Source organism: Plectrocnemia conspersa, unplaced genomic scaffold (assembly GCF_051122295.1).
Source record: "Plectrocnemia conspersa isolate PC_06_02 unplaced genomic scaffold, ASM5112229v1 ptg000013l, whole genome shotgun sequence".
Lineage (NCBI taxonomy): Eukaryota > Metazoa > Arthropoda > Insecta > Trichoptera > Polycentropodidae > Plectrocnemia > Plectrocnemia conspersa.
The window spans coordinates 5,000,613-5,019,073 of NW_028277177.1; the positions used below are offsets into that span (position 1 = coordinate 5,000,613).

At 29.2% G+C, this 18,461-nt stretch overlaps 1 protein-coding gene across 1 annotated transcript in view; it reads left to right on the forward strand.

Moving 5' to 3' along the window:
• The first annotated feature begins 379 nt into the window (after positions 1 to 379).
• IRSp53 (Insulin receptor substrate 53 kDa) overlaps positions 380 to 18,461 on the forward strand; it is a 319,080-nt gene continuing 300,998 nt past the window's right edge. The window contains exon 1 of the mRNA XM_088202037.1: positions 380 to 627. The gene's annotated coding sequence lies outside the window, so the exon portion shown is untranslated. The remainder of the gene's footprint in view (positions 628 to 18,461) is intronic.

Consider the following 18,461-nt stretch of genomic DNA (forward strand, 5'->3'; position numbering starts at 1 on the left):
ATAGTCACATATTGAATATAAATAATAACTGATTTGTTTTGTTGTTGTGTATTGAAGTATCAGCTACTTCACAAGGTCAAAGTTTCTTTAAACTACAGCAAGTATATAATTCGCTATAGCAAAACGCTTTCAAATCACCCTTTCTCGGATCAATCGGACCAAACTTGATCCAACTCCATCTCCATGAAGCGCCTCCGCGTTAATTAACTCGGAAGGTTTAACAGATTCTTGTTACGAGATTACTAGTTCCGCGGGTCTCCGAGGGTCTCAGGGCCCGCCGGACCGTAACCCGGGGTCTCCTCGTCGTAAGTTTTAGAAAGTTGGTTTTGAACTAACGCGCAGAGTACGCACTGAGTGGTACAACAGTACAAGTTACTTCAGTCGCTCGCCCACCGCGCACGGGGGAGGTTGCGCTCGCTCGCCAACTTTATTTTTCCGATACGATTCTCGTGCAGTTTTCCGGTATTTTCCCGAGTGGAAAATTTCAATAATAAACTGTCAAAGGATCTTGACGATTTTCGAATTGTGATCGTTGTGATTGGCGACAAAATTGTTGTGATTTGTGCGTGTGCCCAGTGCTGAGACTTGAAGTCGGAGAAAAGTTTTCCGGATTGTCGAATTTTGTAAGTAAATGCATTGCTTTATTTATTTACTGTTTGGTTCGATGAGTTTTAAACTAACATATGTTGCGGATCGCTTGCATTATTTGAATGAAACTTGCATTAGTAATGTGATCGATTGTGTAGTTTTGAAAATTTTTAGGGAGAGAAAAATCAATTAAGATACTATTATTTTTATTGACAAGTAAATTAATTAGGTATAGAAACTATGCTTTATATAATATTAAAAAAAGTAGGGAAGGGTTCAACGAATATTAATTTATATTAAATTATATACATCTATTTATGTAAAATTATTTAATATTTTAACACTGTCACAATATATAGTAGTAGTTTAGATACAAGTTTTTTTGGGTCAACATTTGTATTGTATGCAGAATAAATGTATACAAACTTTTGTGTTTCCACAAAAACTATTTATAATACTTGGAAAGCTCTTAGTGTAAATGTAGTTAATAGTTAATTTATTTTTATATAAATAAATTAATGGAAGGTTGAACTTATCGCGCTTAGGGAGAAATGTACATTTATTTTCTCGACGTTTCGGCTTTAAAAGTTGGATCATCATCTAAGTCGATCTTATCTTCTCCAAAGTAGATTTTCTGCAACAAAGATCGAGTTGAAAATAATGCAGCCAGAAAATCTGCGTCGGGAGATAAAATCTGGGCTCTGCTCCAGACGATGACCCAAACACTAGAGGTCGAAACGTCGAGGAAAGAGATGGAGTGAGTTGACATTAAATAAATAGTAAAAACAGGGTTTTTTAAAATAAATTTAATTTTTCTTAAAGGCGATGGAATTTGTTTTATAAAAAATGTATATAAAAATAATATCGTGCATTTTTATAGCTGTATATATTTTTTTTTATTGCTTAGTACTTAATAATAATATTAAAATAAAATAAATTTTATTAATTACAGAAAGATATAATATTAAAAATTATTAGAAAATCGAGCTATTTAACAATCTCATAAAAATGTTCTCATATACATATTATATATATGTAGAAGTTGTTATATCTTACTCAAGACCGATTCGAGACGATCTTATCTCAATTCCTCAAATACAGCCAATTTTACAACCAAGCACGATTTTACGATTTATTAATTGATACGACGGGCCTAATTCGATCTATTTATTAACTTAACGTCAATGTTTGACTGTATCGTTCATCTCGAACAACTATCGCTTGATCTAGTATGGAGGTAATCGATATTAGAAAGTGAATTGTATATACCGTTGTCGAAACATCTCGTTCGAATTACATACACAAATTATATTGTATTGTGAATTGTGCAATCAATGAATCTATGAGTCCTCATAACCTTCTATCATTGTATTCGGTATTGATTCATTATGTATTCAAGATGGTGTAGAGAAATATTTTTTTGCCAATACGTCAATGTGTACATCAGTTATGGTAATGTTCTTTTAAAGCAGTACGTGTGGGGGAAACATTTACACGAAATTGATTTTTGGTGCCATATTGTATCTCTTGTAAGTCGTCTCGACTGGCTGATGTTTACGGAGTCAGAGATTCAGACTGCTCACGTTTTCTATACGGTTTCGTAATCCGTTCGATCAGGGTTGATGAACTTATCAGGTCTGATTGTGAAAAGAGTTTAAAGAAATGATCTCAGTTATCAATGAGCATTTTTAAAAATAGTGTCTGCAGATATTGTAAATATTTTTATACCTTAGCTGAATTTGATTTTTAGTTCAATATTTTATAAGCTAAAATAATTAAATACTTATTCGATTAATAGCTGTGATTATAATTTATTTTTATAGTATTTTTAAATTATTAGTAAAACATAATACTAGCGATATCAAATTTTCATTTCGTTGTATATTATTACTCTTGATATAAAATTCATATTGCAGTAATATGCAAATGTTTGTGATAATTTATGCAGTCTAAAAACGAACTGTTTGTGGTCTCTGTACTTATATTTTAAAATAAGCTATTGTAAATTGTAAGTTCATAGAGCTGTATTAATAAAAATGATTAAAATATTTATTTAACATACAAGGAGAAACACTCATTATACTTTATTCAAAGATTTTATTAAAAAAATACGATAACAAATTTTTCTTGGGCTTTGTTTTTTTAGCACAATACATATTTTCAATGTTTTATTTTTGGAGTAAGATAAAGTATATTATTAAATAGAGTAAGTTGTGGAAAACATTGTTTATTTACGTACATAAATTTATCTTTTATTGCTTTATGGAAACTTTTTTTTAAACAAATATCCAAAGGCATTGATTATTTTTTATGATTTTTATGTCAACAATGTTATTATTATCTTTTCTTTATAGAAAAAGGGATTTCTATTCGTTGCATTGCAGAGTAGTGTTATAAATTGGCAGGTTTCATCAATTTCACATTTATGCACGAAAAATATCAATATTGCCATATAGATATATGTCATCTACATTGATTAAAAATAAAACTTATAATTAAGTTGGTAATGCCTTATTTAAGATAAGGATTTGTATGGGTTTTCAAACAAAATCATATTTTTTAGATTTAAGTCAATTTGTTAAATATGGACTATACAATTCGTCTAAATTTGCCCCATCGGGAATTAAGGGACTGATTTGTGTTTTTTTTATTTAATAATACGAATAAAGTTATTCCTAATTTCAGCTCTTACTCTTCGCCAATAATTTCATTTAAATTGATTTTATTGAGGACTATAAAAACATTAGATGCTAAAAATAGTTCAATTACGATTACTATTTAGCATATTATATACCTATTTTAGAACAAAAACACTGTTTAAATTTGATTTTAAAATGGACAACAATGTGCTTATTTGTGCAAAAGTGTCCTATTTCAAAAGGGCTACATATTCCAAATGCAATAAAGCATCTAAGATGTTATTTTAGTCTCAATTAGTCAAATAATGCAACTGTATTGCATGTCAAAAGTGCATTAAAAAAACTATGAGATTCATTCTTCAGCCTACAAACGGTAAGGTACGCCATATTTTTGATTTATGCATTGGCGAGTAGCTAATCTGCTCGTCGACCGACCTTGAGAGTCAGCTGATATTTATTTTTGACGCTGCAAACCGATAAACCGCATTCTCTGTTATTTTATTTACCTACTTTTATTAAAAATGGTTTCTCAGATTTTTATTTATCACAAAATTTCTACTAGGTATGCTTATATATGATTTTCTCAAATCATGTCGACAAGTGTACTCAAGAAAACAGTGATGTAACGGGTGTACAATGCAGACGCATTGTAATTTTGCCAATGTTATTATTGTAAATATTTTAACATTTTTTTTTCTAAAGCCTTGTACATGTAGTATGCATATAAAAAATAAATTGTAACACGCGAGCAAACAGCTAATGTCATTATCACTTTTATTATTATACAAATTATTCTATGGCCACAATATTATTTAAATATGTTGTCATTTTTGGCAATGTGATGACAAATCAATTCTTACAATAAGCAACAATTAAATTTTGGGCGTCTCCATAACCAAAACAGGTTTATTGCGATTGATTTGGATGAGTCATATTTTTTTTTTTTATAAAAAAAAATCACCCACACTGTGTCATCATCACCTTAAAAACAATAGACGACGAATATGCGCGATATATCTATATACAATATAACGAATTATATAATGTGCTATTTTCTAAGCGTGATGCTCACAATTCATGAGCATAGCGCGAAATTGTGAAATATTTGACATTTCCATTATTTCCGCTTCGTCTTCTCCACGTTTAAAGCAAATTATCACGGTATAAGCACCAGTCTTTAAGAATTCTTCTCTTCCGGTTCAGTCTAAGCTTCCTTTTTGTTTTAATAAACTTCATAATATAATATTTAATATAAAGTATGTAAGCTCTCGATGCTTTTTTGTTTTGTTTTAATTTGCTTATATGTAATTAGTTGCATAAGCATAAAAGAAACATTTATATTTTAATATCAATTTGAGAATTAAATAACTGCATTTCCATAATATTTTTTATTGAGTAAAATGTAAGTGATCCAAGTGGCATTATATTTTAAATCAAGAAATTGATTTCATCGATAATTACATTTATTTTTTATTTTTGCGCATTTGCGAATTAGTAGTAATAGATATTATTTTTTAAGAATTCTAGTGCAGAAGAAGATAAAACAAACAAATATCAAAAAATGTATCAAGTAAATAATATAATGCGATAAATAAATCTAGAGCTATTCGAGCGTGATGCTTCATGTCGTGATTTTTATATTTATTTTTTCCTTTCCAAGAAATTGTCACTATACGCTTCATTTGTCACATTGTGCCAAAACTAAGCGGGTGTATCTATATATACACACACATATGTATGTCTGTAATATGTTGTATATACAGAGGGTTCTGAATTTAAAAAAATAATAACTGAATTCGATTGTTTTTTTTGTTGTCTTCTTTACAGACTAATAATTATTAATTGTGACAATAACATACAATATCAGACAATTTTGAGTTAAATATTAGTGTAATAATTTTAAGAATAATAAGTAATAGCTATTTAATTTTATGAAAATGTTCTTATTTGATGTTAGATTATGTATATTTTTCTATATACGATTAATATAAATATGTCTGTATTTTTTTTTTTAAATATTTTTTTTGCATAGATAATCTGTGAGTTCCTACTTAGAACATAAACCCTACTATATTACGAAAAATCATAGACATAATACAAGCTTAAACGTTATTTAAAAAAAATAAAATAGAGTTACTTTAACCCGCGTAAATTCTTAATGTTAGCCTATATATTTTTTTTTGTACACCATTAACCTAAACAAATGTATTAAATGCATCTATATATCAGGCGCGTATGGTGAAATACGTTCCCTTTCGCTCGCTCGCGTGCTAAGTGACGAGAGTGTGTGAGAGATAAGGGCGTACGTCACATGCGTTCCGCACGCCCACTTATTCTCATTCACTTTCGTCACTTAACACGCGAGCGAGCGAAATAGAATGCATCTTGCCGTACGCGTCTTCTATATATATGATTTTAAGTAATCTAAATATTTTTTGCATAGATACCCTTTATGGTCCTAATTAAAACATAGACACTCTACTATAATACCATAAATAATAGTCACTACACGTTTTAATTTTGTTTAATTGCAATCTAAGAATACGGAGAAATTATAGTTACCTTACCTCGCGTAAATTTTTGATGTTAGCCTATATATATTTTTATATACACCTTTAATGCAAATATATGTATTCAACCCGTCTGTATAATTACTTTATAAATACTTTTGACCAAACTAAATATTTTTTGCATATATACTCTTTAAAAACCTGCTTAAATTTTTTTAAAACAAATTTCATAGATGCCCTATAATCCTACATGCTTAAACTTTGCTCAGTTTCTATTTAAGAATATGAATAAATTTTAGTTACCCTATCCCATGTAAATTGTTGATGTTAGCCTATGTTTAATATTTATATATATACCATTAATACAAATACATGTATCCAATTTGTCTGTATACTTACTTTCTTTATAATTTTGACCAATCTAAATATTTTAATTACATTCACAGTCGTTAAACTTTTTGATGTACAAATTACTATGAATACAATACTGTACAAATCAAATGAAAATTACTTAATTTATTATTTTTCATACTTTTTGATCAGGGACGATATTTCAGCTTTTTTGATCTCTAGAATTAAGATAAGGTGCTATTGTATTAATTTAAAGAAATTCATGTACTATTTTAAGTAGTACATAATTTTATCGAATTTATTGTATAAACAGTAGTTAATGTTTGGGAAGAATTTGACGTACATAAAAATCGGATCCGTATCGCCGCTTGTTTTTTTGCAAATTTGTGTATAAAGTAAGTAATAAGAAAACAATTAACCGTGGTCTGATTATTGAACTGATTAAAATAAAATCTTAGCAGCACAAACATGTGGAATGCACACCTGTTTTTAAGATAAACGTTGAACAATAATAAAATATGAGCTTTTATAATATTTTGTTTTGTTCAATGACCAAATTCTTCGAATTTCGGTCATAGTAGATACAGTTGATAAGCATTATTTTTCGAAAATAATTGTAAATAGAAAAAAAGTCAAGACTTATAAGCGTTATAAAATTACTAAATCAGACCTAGCAAGGCTATCTTAAACACACACCGTTATACCACTTCACTTAAGTAAAAGCCAATTCGCTTCCATTCTTTCTATAACTTTGCCACTAGTTTTGATATACGACGTTCCACCGTTATGCTTTTACTCTTCATGAATATAATTAAATACGTTCGCTTCACCCTGTATCTGCTATTCACTAGAAGGGGTCCCTCGATTAATCATCTCGGCTAGGAGTTTCCTCGACGTTGTTTTGTGTGCGTTTGAAAGTTGGTTTGATTATGACGTGCAGGGCTCAACAATCGGCGTCGAAAGTTAGCATTGCGCTCCGTAAGGGAGACACGCAAAAAACCGGGAAAAAATTCGCAAAGCCACCCTAAACTTGGCTGGCAGCCATGCAAGTTTGATCAGGTCGCCGGGGGTGGTAGGGCGGTTTTGGCGAGAGCGCCAAAATCAGACCCCTATTAACCCGACCGTTCTATGGGAAATGATAGCGCGGTTCAATATGTCAATGGTGAAATATTGAAAAACCTCCATTATTGCCCATGATAAAAGAGCGCCAAGTCAAATATGCTAGCTGATGAATATGATAATTTGCGTGTTTGTGGCGGAGTAAAAGAAAAAAGGGTTAGAGGGCAAAAATAACCGGAGAATCATCGTATCAATGGGGTATGAATGGGTTTGTAGGCAATTTATTATGAATAGCTGTCCAGACCATGTTACGTCGTCGTCGTCGGATGGGATGGATATTATTAGACTGTGTACTATTTTATTAAAATAATTTCAAATATATACTTATATTTATTATTAAAGTATATTTTTATTTAATGCATAGTGCAAAAAGTTATTGGTTTTGAAAATCGCTACAGTTATATAAAATATATATAATTAAAATGTCAACCATTATTCTAATTTATTGCGTAGAATCCTCTTACTTTCTATATGGATATTGCTTATTAGTTAACTATTTTTTGCTGCTATTATCATGGCATTTTATAGTTTCTCAAGCTAAATATTTTGTCTCAATGCATTCAAAGATTTATTTTAAGTAGTCTCCTATTTATTTTTTTAATTATTATTAAATCTCTTTGAGTTAAGGTTGATTTAGGTATTCAATAGTGTATAATTTTTTTAGCGTTTAAAAAACTAATAAAACGTTGGATTTGATAATTATCTATAGTTAAAAATAAGTACTAATAACATAGTGTATGCCCATAATTTTTAAAAGATTTTATTATTGCTCACTCTTGCTCATGAACATCAATACACTTATCTTAGAGCCAGAATTACTCCCCAGATTCCTCCAAAGCCCACTTTGGTAACCTACGTAGTAATACCAAAATTTTTTGAAGTTAAATTTGAACTTCTATTGATGTATCTAAATCAAGAACGTAATTTTTAATAATAATACATTGTAGGGTTTATAATTTTTGTTTTTAAAAATAAATGTTGTGCAATAATTTTTTAATATTATTTAATAATTTTTATGACACACACTTAAAATATATGAGTACTATTTATATGTATATATTCACATATTTTTTTCAGCTTCTCATACCTATCGCCGAAAATATCCTTGTGTTGATATGTTGAGAAGCTGGATAGTTTGTTCAAAAAGAGCACTTATTCGCTATGCGCAACGCTATAGAATCAGGGACGCGATCGCGACTCTCTAAAGCTTGCAGCCGAAAGTCACAAGGCATTGATGGGTTGTCAATACCGCCCCTTAGAAACTTTATAAAGTGCTTTATTAAGTAGAAGCTAAACCGCAACGCTCCTAGTAAAAAACCTCTGGGATACATATATGGATATGACCCGTAGGAGTATTTGTAGGAATATTAAATTTTTTTTTAAAAACAAGAAGTACTTCGCTTCACTAATATTACATGCACACATAGACGTATGTAATATATGTTATGGACGTAGTACTGCGTGTTCATAGTCTCGTTAAAGATCGCGTTGAACTCTTGGAGCTTATGTGACTGCTAAGTAAATATAAGCAGTTGTCTAATAGGGTTTAGTCGTAAGCTTAAGTCGATTTAGCATAACGTTTTACGTTGCGAGCTTCGTATATTCTAATTTGTAATGACAGTGGTAGTTAAAAATAAAGTTGTTGTCTGAAAAAAAGTGATTAATTATGGCCATGTTCTAACCATCAGAATGCAGGAAGGTTCAGATCCCTTCAAGTTCTTGATTATCTGGTCAATATTTGTGCTTCGGGGTGAAACCAGACTTTTTGTATCTAGCTCTTCGTAGTCTCTAGACCATTTCTAAGAATACGTTTATTGGAATTCAGGTAACTACCAAGTTAAAGCTGCTGCATTTAAAGACATTTAAGGGACGTCTTCGTTGATTTAGCGTAGCTTCGCTCGACACAAATTCAGCTGAACTGAAGTATATTTTAGTTAATGATCGTTTGGCCAATCTCGATGTTTTAGGGCGAAACCAGATTCTTTGTTATTATCTAACACATTTTATTAGATTGTATCATTTAAAATCAGTAAAATTCGGCAACGTAGTCATTCTATGGAAAATATAATCTGGGGATGCTGCGCTTAGTACCTGATTGGCAAAAATATGCCCCCGATTTCTTAATGCATATGTATTTTAGTTTAAGACAGGTACCATTTTTAGAGCATTTAAACTGTTTTACAAAAATAAATAAATTTAGTTTTTGACACAAATAAATAAATAAATTTTGAGAGACTCATTTACATTGTCATTCCAAATTAATATCTTTGCATCAAATATGGGTTTTCATGACAACACACTATGTATAGGACATATTCTTACAAAATAGTAAAAAAATGTGCATATTATACCTTAGTGAACGACCTTCACCATCTTAAAATATAAAGCTATTTATCTCTAATGCATTTGACTGACATTGAGAGGAGATATGCATTTAAAATACTTTTTGTTGTTGTTATTGGCTATATGTCCATTGTTATATTTTTTATAAATTTATTGCATCATTATTATGATTTGGTATGTTTAAGTAAAGATAATGATTGTATATATATTTGTTGTAAAATTAAAAGAAATAGTTTTTTTGGTTTTATAATATTGCACAGTGAGTAAGTCATTAGTTTATTTTTTGTGTGTATTAACTTTTATTTTCAATGTTGTTGGTACATCAAAAATTTCGTTTTTCCAAATAAATTAAATACAGTAAGATATTCTTAATAAGCTTAAGTACTTCATTATTAAATAATTTTCAATAACTAACATGTGTGCCCTAGCTCAATTTCAATGATTAATTGATAAAATCTCTTAAGTTTATACCGACTTTAAAAAATCATTCGACCAAGTTTGTCATGAACTACTTCTTCAAACATTAAGCAGCTTTAGTTTTATTTGTTTTTCTACCAGCTACTTAGGCCACTGCTGTAAATATGTAAGCTATGAAAATCGTTGTTCCTATTAGTATTTCGCTTACTCTGGAGTACCACAGGGATCCAATTTGGGTCCTCTAATTTTTTCACTGTTTATTGACGATATTCATTTGGAAATAAATACCTCAGAATATTCATTAAATGCTTAAAAGTGTTCTAGAGTATTCGCACAAATTCAAATGCACTTTCTTTACATAAAAATGTTTAGGCTAAGGTGTTTTAAGCAAAAAATACTTACTGGTGATGTTCAAGGAGGGATAAAGATTTTCTTTGCACATCGCCAAAGTTTGCGATAATGCGTCAAAAATGCTCGGTTTCGTTATGCGAAGCGCGAGTCACTATTAGCGATTCGCATTCTGTATGATACGCTAGTTCGTAGCGTCCTCGGATATTCGACGACGCAACGAACTAATAATATGGATAAAATAAAATAAATAAATCATCATCACGATAATATCCGTGAGTTGAGGAAAATCTTGACGAACTTAATCATATATTAATCATTTACTTTGATCTTCCTGACACGATAAAAATTTAAATTGCGCGATAATATGTTATTTACAAATAAAATAGCTACTTACTTTATAGTTACTTAATTAATGAAATACGAGATTGTGTTGATTTTTTTTTTGATTAAGAATCAGGACACTGTTTTCAAGCGGCGACGACGATGACTAATAGTGGCGGTACGCATGAGCGTTTATCGACCACAATAATCAGTGACAAATCCTGCATATAAATTAAGGAGTTATAGTTCATTTCTAATCCCTTACAACGCTTTGATATCCTAAATAATAATGTCTTATTTGAACTATTAAATTTAAAAAAATCAGAACGAAGCAAAAATAATATTTAAAACCCAAAAAGTTAAGGATCCGGTATTCGCACACGAGAATATTAATTTATAAAATATATCTTTAAATTTGTTTCATCACATTTGTCGATCTCTGGCTTATTATTTTGGTGCTACTTACAAAAGCTTAAGTACAGTAAAAAAAAGTTTTATAAAAAAAGCGGTACTTGTATAATACATAGAAAATAAAAATAGCAGTAAAATATGTTTTTAATTTTTATTGACTTCCATTGTAAGAATTGTAGTAATTATCACATAGGTCATACAATTATTGTATATATTGATTCTCGAAAATTTAAAAGCGTCTTTTATTATTTGTTAGCTTTATTGTCAATTCAGATTGTGATTATTTTTTCAGAAATCGTTTATATATTTATTTAGTATTGGTCATTTTTGCGAAACTATTCATAAGCATTTATAAGGAGATTTCAAGTTATTTCCTAAACATAACAAGAATTATTTATCTAGCCGTCTATTATTTTTATACCCTTTCTGGGTCAATGTGGCCGTATAATGAACGGTTACGTAATATAATAAGTTTTCTTTTATATTTAATGAGCAGTGCATGTGGAGATTCTATACAAATATGGAACAATTTGTGGTTTAATTGTATATATATATATATATAGATACATTTTAACTGTACGCTTACGTATATATTACAATATATATTTTGAGACAATGTTACAGTTTTAAGACGCAACGTAATACATATAAAAGATAATTGAAGTTGTTAGAAGAGAAGGATTCTCACGCGATTTTAACGGCTCGCGTAACCAGAAAACCATCACATAAATTTTATTTGAAAAGTTATGTAACAGTCATGTTAAGAATAAGATTAAATGTAACAATTTTGTAAAGTTAAAAGGGTTTATAAATCCCTATTTTTGCGCCAATGTTATAAAAAAATATTTACAAGTAATAATTTCTTTGGGAGACTTATTTATAATAATATGATAACGAGATAAAAAACTTTTACTACCTACATAGCGAATTAATTTCACAATCGCATACATATATTAAAATTCATTTCAGTTCGATTAAGTAAAAAATGCGGTTTTAGAAAGTATACCGTCACTATTTGACTATGATATTTTTAGTGCACAAGTGCGCTTACGGCACGGTTATAATATAACTGTTACAATATTTTGTTATATCCGTATCGGATCGTTCGACGCGATTGTGTCAATATATTTTCGTATTGTACTTTCACGTTATAAATATGTATATTAATCGAACGTTTTACGTAACGTATTGTTATTTTCATACATTTTTTAAATATTACCACATATTACAGTTGTGTCGCGGTCGCATTACAAGTAATTTTATGTGCTTCAAAGGCATGTTGAAAATGAGAATGTAAGATTGAATTGCCGATGGCAGAAAAATTGTTATGGTAAAAAATAGATTGAATAATATATTTTTTGTGTTTTCAATAAGGTGTTCGTAATGTAATTAAAATAATATAACGGCGTCAAAGAAACTTACGTAATTAATAAAAATGTATAAATACACACAATATTTTTTTAATTAAAAAAAATTGTTCATTAAACTTGATATTGTTTTCATTGAAGTAATTACCAGCCAATAAAAATTGTGAATTATTTATAAAATTATTATTTTGTATAATCTTCAGTTCATATATCGATTTTGCCTTTTTCTCTTCTAAAGTCGCAAACCAATGTTCATTTAATATTCTTTTTACATAATCATTTCTCTTGTCAACTTCGACGTCTTGTAGATATTTATACAAGTATAAATAATTATTTCGGACATGGTATCTACATTACATTTCTACCACTTTCCTAAAATTAATTTAATTTTTAACGCAAAATTAGACTAAGATCTGTTGTTTCGATTTATAATAAAATAATCGCGAACGTGACTAAATTCGTCGTAAAAACTTGATTGATAAACACAAATTATAACCTAAAAACAAGCAAAGTTTTATTACATTCTATTTTTATGATTTTTTAAAGCATATATATATGTACGAGAAATCTGGATTTTTCAATAAGGAGTAATATTTTATTGTCATTTATGGCATGTAGTGTAATTAAATTGTCACAAACATATCATAGCTTATTAATAATAACATAATACAAAAATCATTTTTACAAAGGCAATAAAGAAAAATGGGCAAAACTTGACGTTTTTGGTCATTTATTAAGCACAACTTGCAGTGCAATAAATTGTAGCTTTCTACTTTATGATTAAAAAAGTTTTGAGATTTTTTATTTATTATTTTTATTGACATCCACGTTCAAAGTGCACAAAACACTACAAGCTTTATTGTTCTCATTACGAGTAGTAAGGTGCATCCAATCTTAGATTTACGAAAAACTGGTCAGTTGGCGAGTAGCTAATCTTTTCGTCGACCGACTCCAAAAATCAGCTGACATTCAGTCCTAATCCGCGACAGTAGGCTGCATATCGGCAGCTAATATTCGCTGATTTACTAACTCTTAATAGAATTTTTAGATGAGACAATATATTTATTTCCCACAAAATCACTATATAATTCAGATATTTTTTATTAACTGATCATCATAACTTGATAGGTTTTCCCAATGCGTCACAACAGCCATTATACAAACAATAATAAGCATATAAAAAATAAATCAATAAAACATTTCTCATATTTTTTCTAGCTTCTCATAGCTATCGCTGAACACATCCATGTGTTCGGCAAGCTCGCTAAAAATTTTCGGGCGCTGATGTTCTAGCCGCAACGGGCAAAAACATGGAACGTGATCGTGACTCTCGCAGCCACAAATCATTGAACATTGACAAATTGTCGATTACACCACTTAGCAACCTTAAAAAAGTGTAATGAAGTAGACGCTATGAACTATATTTTAACGTTCCTAGCAATATGATACTAAGGTGCAAGAACAGATTCGATATGTACTCCCTCTTGTAGATATCTCAGAAATGTTCTTTTAATACTCTTTAACAATAAGAAGTACTTCGCTTCACACTTCGCAACAAACAAATAATAATTGCTGCATGTATGTCACTAATTAAGAGTAAAAAGAGTAGAGGATCCATTTTCTCGAGTCACGTCAACGAGTAAATCTGAGAAAGCACTTTTTAAAGCTGTTTATATGGAATATACACAACTTAGTATTTGTGTTACTTCCCGTTTTTTAGTATTATTTGATGTACCGCATGCAAAAAATGCAATTGGATAAGTCTCCAATAGACATAGCTATAAAAATAAGCTATTTTGTTCTTTTTGGCTAACAATCAGTGTATATAAATTTATCTAATTGTTTTAAATTTTTTATTTTTATGTATTATTTTTTTTTGGCAGGGTGCACTAGCGTAAACCTGTATGTCCTACTCATGTATTTAAATAAATACATAAATTTGCCCGGCGTTTTGTTACGCCGACGCCAACGGGCGCGTCCTGACACGGTCGATGCAACTTATTAAAAAAACATATGCGAATCATGATAATCACGATTTTAAATTAAAAAAAAAATCATTATAAAACATAAAATTCAAATAATTTCTTCTTCATCTAATGAATATTCAGAGTTAGAATAGGCTTTAATTTTGTTATCAACCGGAATTTAAATTGCCTGAATCAATTTTTCAATAAAATAAAACATATTTATCTATTTAGATTCAGAGATTAATTCAAAACCTACTCAAAAGTTAAAGTGGTACAGTAGATTACTTCTTTTAATAGTAAATATTTTTGAAAACAGATGGGCGTATCGAAGCAGTACAAAATACGTGTCGTGTTGGTCTCCTGCTTTTAACCGATAAGCCTCGCGAATTCAACGCGTTAATATATTTTTCTGATTGTAGATTAAAATCTTCAACAATTTGGTAGCTATTAGCAATAATGAGAAATCCAGCACGGTTTTCGCGTTATTCGTTCCACTCCTTTCATCGATTTGATCATGTCTCCGTAATTAGTTTATAATGCGAGTTTTGCCCAAAGGAGGAGAATAGCAGGAGGTTTTCTTGGTGAAAAAGTGGCGAGAGGAACTTCGCCGCGAGCACTTTAAATATTCATGAGTTTAGCCCCGTTGTTATCTCGAGGTATTCAAATTGGCGGGCAGGTACTAGAACTCGATCGGGAACCGCACTTTTAACCGCTCGCACCCTTCGGTTAGGTTAGCTGTACAACTGTAAGGGAGCGAACCCCTAACCTGGCGCAATAATTCGATGCAAATTGTAAAAGTTCAACTTGGAAAGCTGAGAAAATCCGATGGCGATGTGAAATTTTACTTAAGAGTTTGCCGTAATTATAAAAAAAAACAATTATTTTCCTAAAGAGATTTATGATTAGCATATAAAAGTTAATTACATATCAAAATACTTTTTAGTTATATTTATTATAGATATTCCAAAAAATTCTGGCAGGCAAATACGATCAATTTCCCTAGTGCTTATCAATAAAAAATATTTTTTTTTCACATATATCCACCATTTTTTGTCAGGCTTCAAATTGTGTATGACACATATTAGTATTTATATCTATAAAATGTAAGCAAAGTTAAATTAACTTTCTCGATATTATTGATTTTAATACAATAGTAAGATAATCTTATTATCACTGTTCTATATTAGCTCATATTGTATATTTTTATTAATTTTATATTAAGTTTATTTAAAATTTTTCCATTATACGAGCTTTGTGTATATATAAAGACGTGAACGATCTCACAGAATCAATAAAACAATCACGATTAAGTCGTTGACGTCTACGCTTAGTTAACTGATTAACGTGAGATTTTTACAACACATTTAATTTGCATGTCATTTGTGTATTTATAAAGATAATATCTTTGAATGGACTATTTAAAAAAACATACGTTAACTACTAATAAAATAAATATAAAAAAAATGCTTAAGAACTCGTTTTTTAACGTCTTTAGAGTTGAAACTAATATTATTAAAGCGTCGCAGTTCGTTCAAAGACGAAATACAATATGCTCACATTATTAAAATGAAAATTTAAACTCTTATTTGTCCCATCTAAGATTTTTTACAAAGATAAAAAGTGTCTTTCTCTTATCTTTCCGGCGACGGCACTTTTCGAAGGCGCAGATGTGTTTTATTAAAAAATTCGTTCGGTTTTGAATTGAATGTACTATAACTTTCCAGACGTCTTTTCAGATCTATACGTTTTGTTTTCTCAATAAGATTGAAATTTTAAAGTTTCCGTTACTTATCTCTTCGGCTACAGTTATTATTTAATTTAAACTCAACGACTAGTTTAATTGAATTGAAACAGTGCATGGTTTTTGTTAGATATATGGCGCTTTTCGGAATACAATGGTTTATTTTGTATCTTAATATACAATAACTTTAGTTATCAATTAGAAAAAAATAATTATGTGAATATATACATCAAACTATACACATAAAAAATATAATATATTCATAATACAGTTTTAATTTTAACTAAATATTTATGCAATTTTATAATGAAAATATTTTCAAAAATGCGGACGGCAAATCTCTCATATTTTGAAACGTTTTCTTTGACAAAATGTCGTCTTTAAAATTTTTATAGAAGGGTTCAGAGTGTCATTAGGCAATATATTCTGATAAATAAATACCTATATTATTCATCATTTTTTGTCAGTCACGATTATTCTAAATAACTTTATGCAAAAGGAGTGCATAGAAAATTGTAAATATGTTTGTTCAAAATGTCACATATTTTTTTTAAAAACAGATTTATGTGATTGATGATTGTGATATTTATGTTATTAAGATGTAAATAATTTACATATTTTTTTTTAATTATTGCATATTTAAAATAGATTTATATTTAAAAAAACATCTCTCGTATACTTATTTATTTTTTAATGATCGAAATTTCTCGAGAGCAGTCCCAATCTCTTCCATAACTTATAGAAGACGTGCAATATTTTAGCAATAAAATTATCTCAGCAAAAAATATGTCACGTCAAACACTCGATGCCACTTTCTAGTAAAATTCTAATCGAATGCACAATATAGCACCTCATTGAAAGCCGAGAGAGCAGATTTTACATCAACGCATTCACTCACTCGTCTGCTTTCCATGTCTAAAATTTAATTCATCTGCAGAATTTTCAAATTCTGTTTTTGGGAATTCTAATGGATCTGTTTAATAAACGTCTGGTATATGTATACCACATTTGCTTAACACACGGACAAAAAACATTTTTTAAAAAAAAAACTTTTAGCGAGTTTGAAAGATCGCTGTTGGATAAAACATCATAATAGATTTAAAAATATTTTACAAACCAAATAATAAAATAAATCAATAGCGAAAATGCAAAAATTAATTTATGTACAATTATGTATTCATTATTTATATATTATGTATAAAAAGTATTTAAGGTATTTACTTATCTTATCTAGTGTATTTTTTTATGGCAATTAATATTTATTTTTATTTATAAAACAGCATTGTAATAATAACCATACTGTACTCCTTATGCTTCTTTAAAAGTTCAATTTAAGGCCAGTGACCTAAGTTATAATAATTATTTCAATGATATTTATGTAATAAACAATTCGCAAAACTTTGCTTATTTTGTACTCAAAGTAATATTAATAATACAAAGCTTGATATATATACTTTATATTTATACAGAAGGATATTTAATTAAAATACTTTCCTAAATATTAAATTTAAATTTATATTATAGCAACATAAACTTCTTATACTTAATGGCAATAACACTATTTTTTTAATTATTAAATTAATGCTTATGAATTAATGATTCATGATTTTTATGGTGTTATTTTGATATTGAAAAACTATAATTGTTACGAAAAATTGGCATATAAAAAATAGGTTTACTTCACTCCTTTTGTGATATCAATTTTCAAAATAACCATGCAGCGATATTGAAAAGTTAAATCGTTTTGATATTTAGACTGCCTTTATATATGATTTTTACAGAAAAAGATATATAGTCATATATTCATTGGCAATGAACATTTAGTCACGTTTGATAACGTTTAAAGTCACAATTGTCGCGAAATCACGGTTTTCGCTTCTCTCCAACGGTTTCTAGGTTTTTTATCGCAAAAATTACGTGATGACATTGATCTGTTCAATGACAAATTTCTAATCAAACACAATGCCTAGAGTTTTTATACAACATCAACCGATTGGAACGTAAAGGTATAATGTTATAAGATTCTGTTTATTTTTTTTCATCTCTGTTAACGAAACAGTATAAAAGATTTATTTTATATAATGAAGAGGAAACATTATGGAATACAAATATTCGATTACGGTACATCAAATGTTATGTTAATCAAAGCAGGTTTATATTTCAGTCTTTTATGATAATGATAAACACGAATGTCAAGGTATTTATGAATATATTTAGAGGTGGATTTCAAACGTGTTTTACTCGTATGCTGTAAATACATATAAATATAATTAAGATTTAGGACTTTCTTCCCAATTTCTAATTATTACGTAATATCTTCATTAAATGAACGTTTT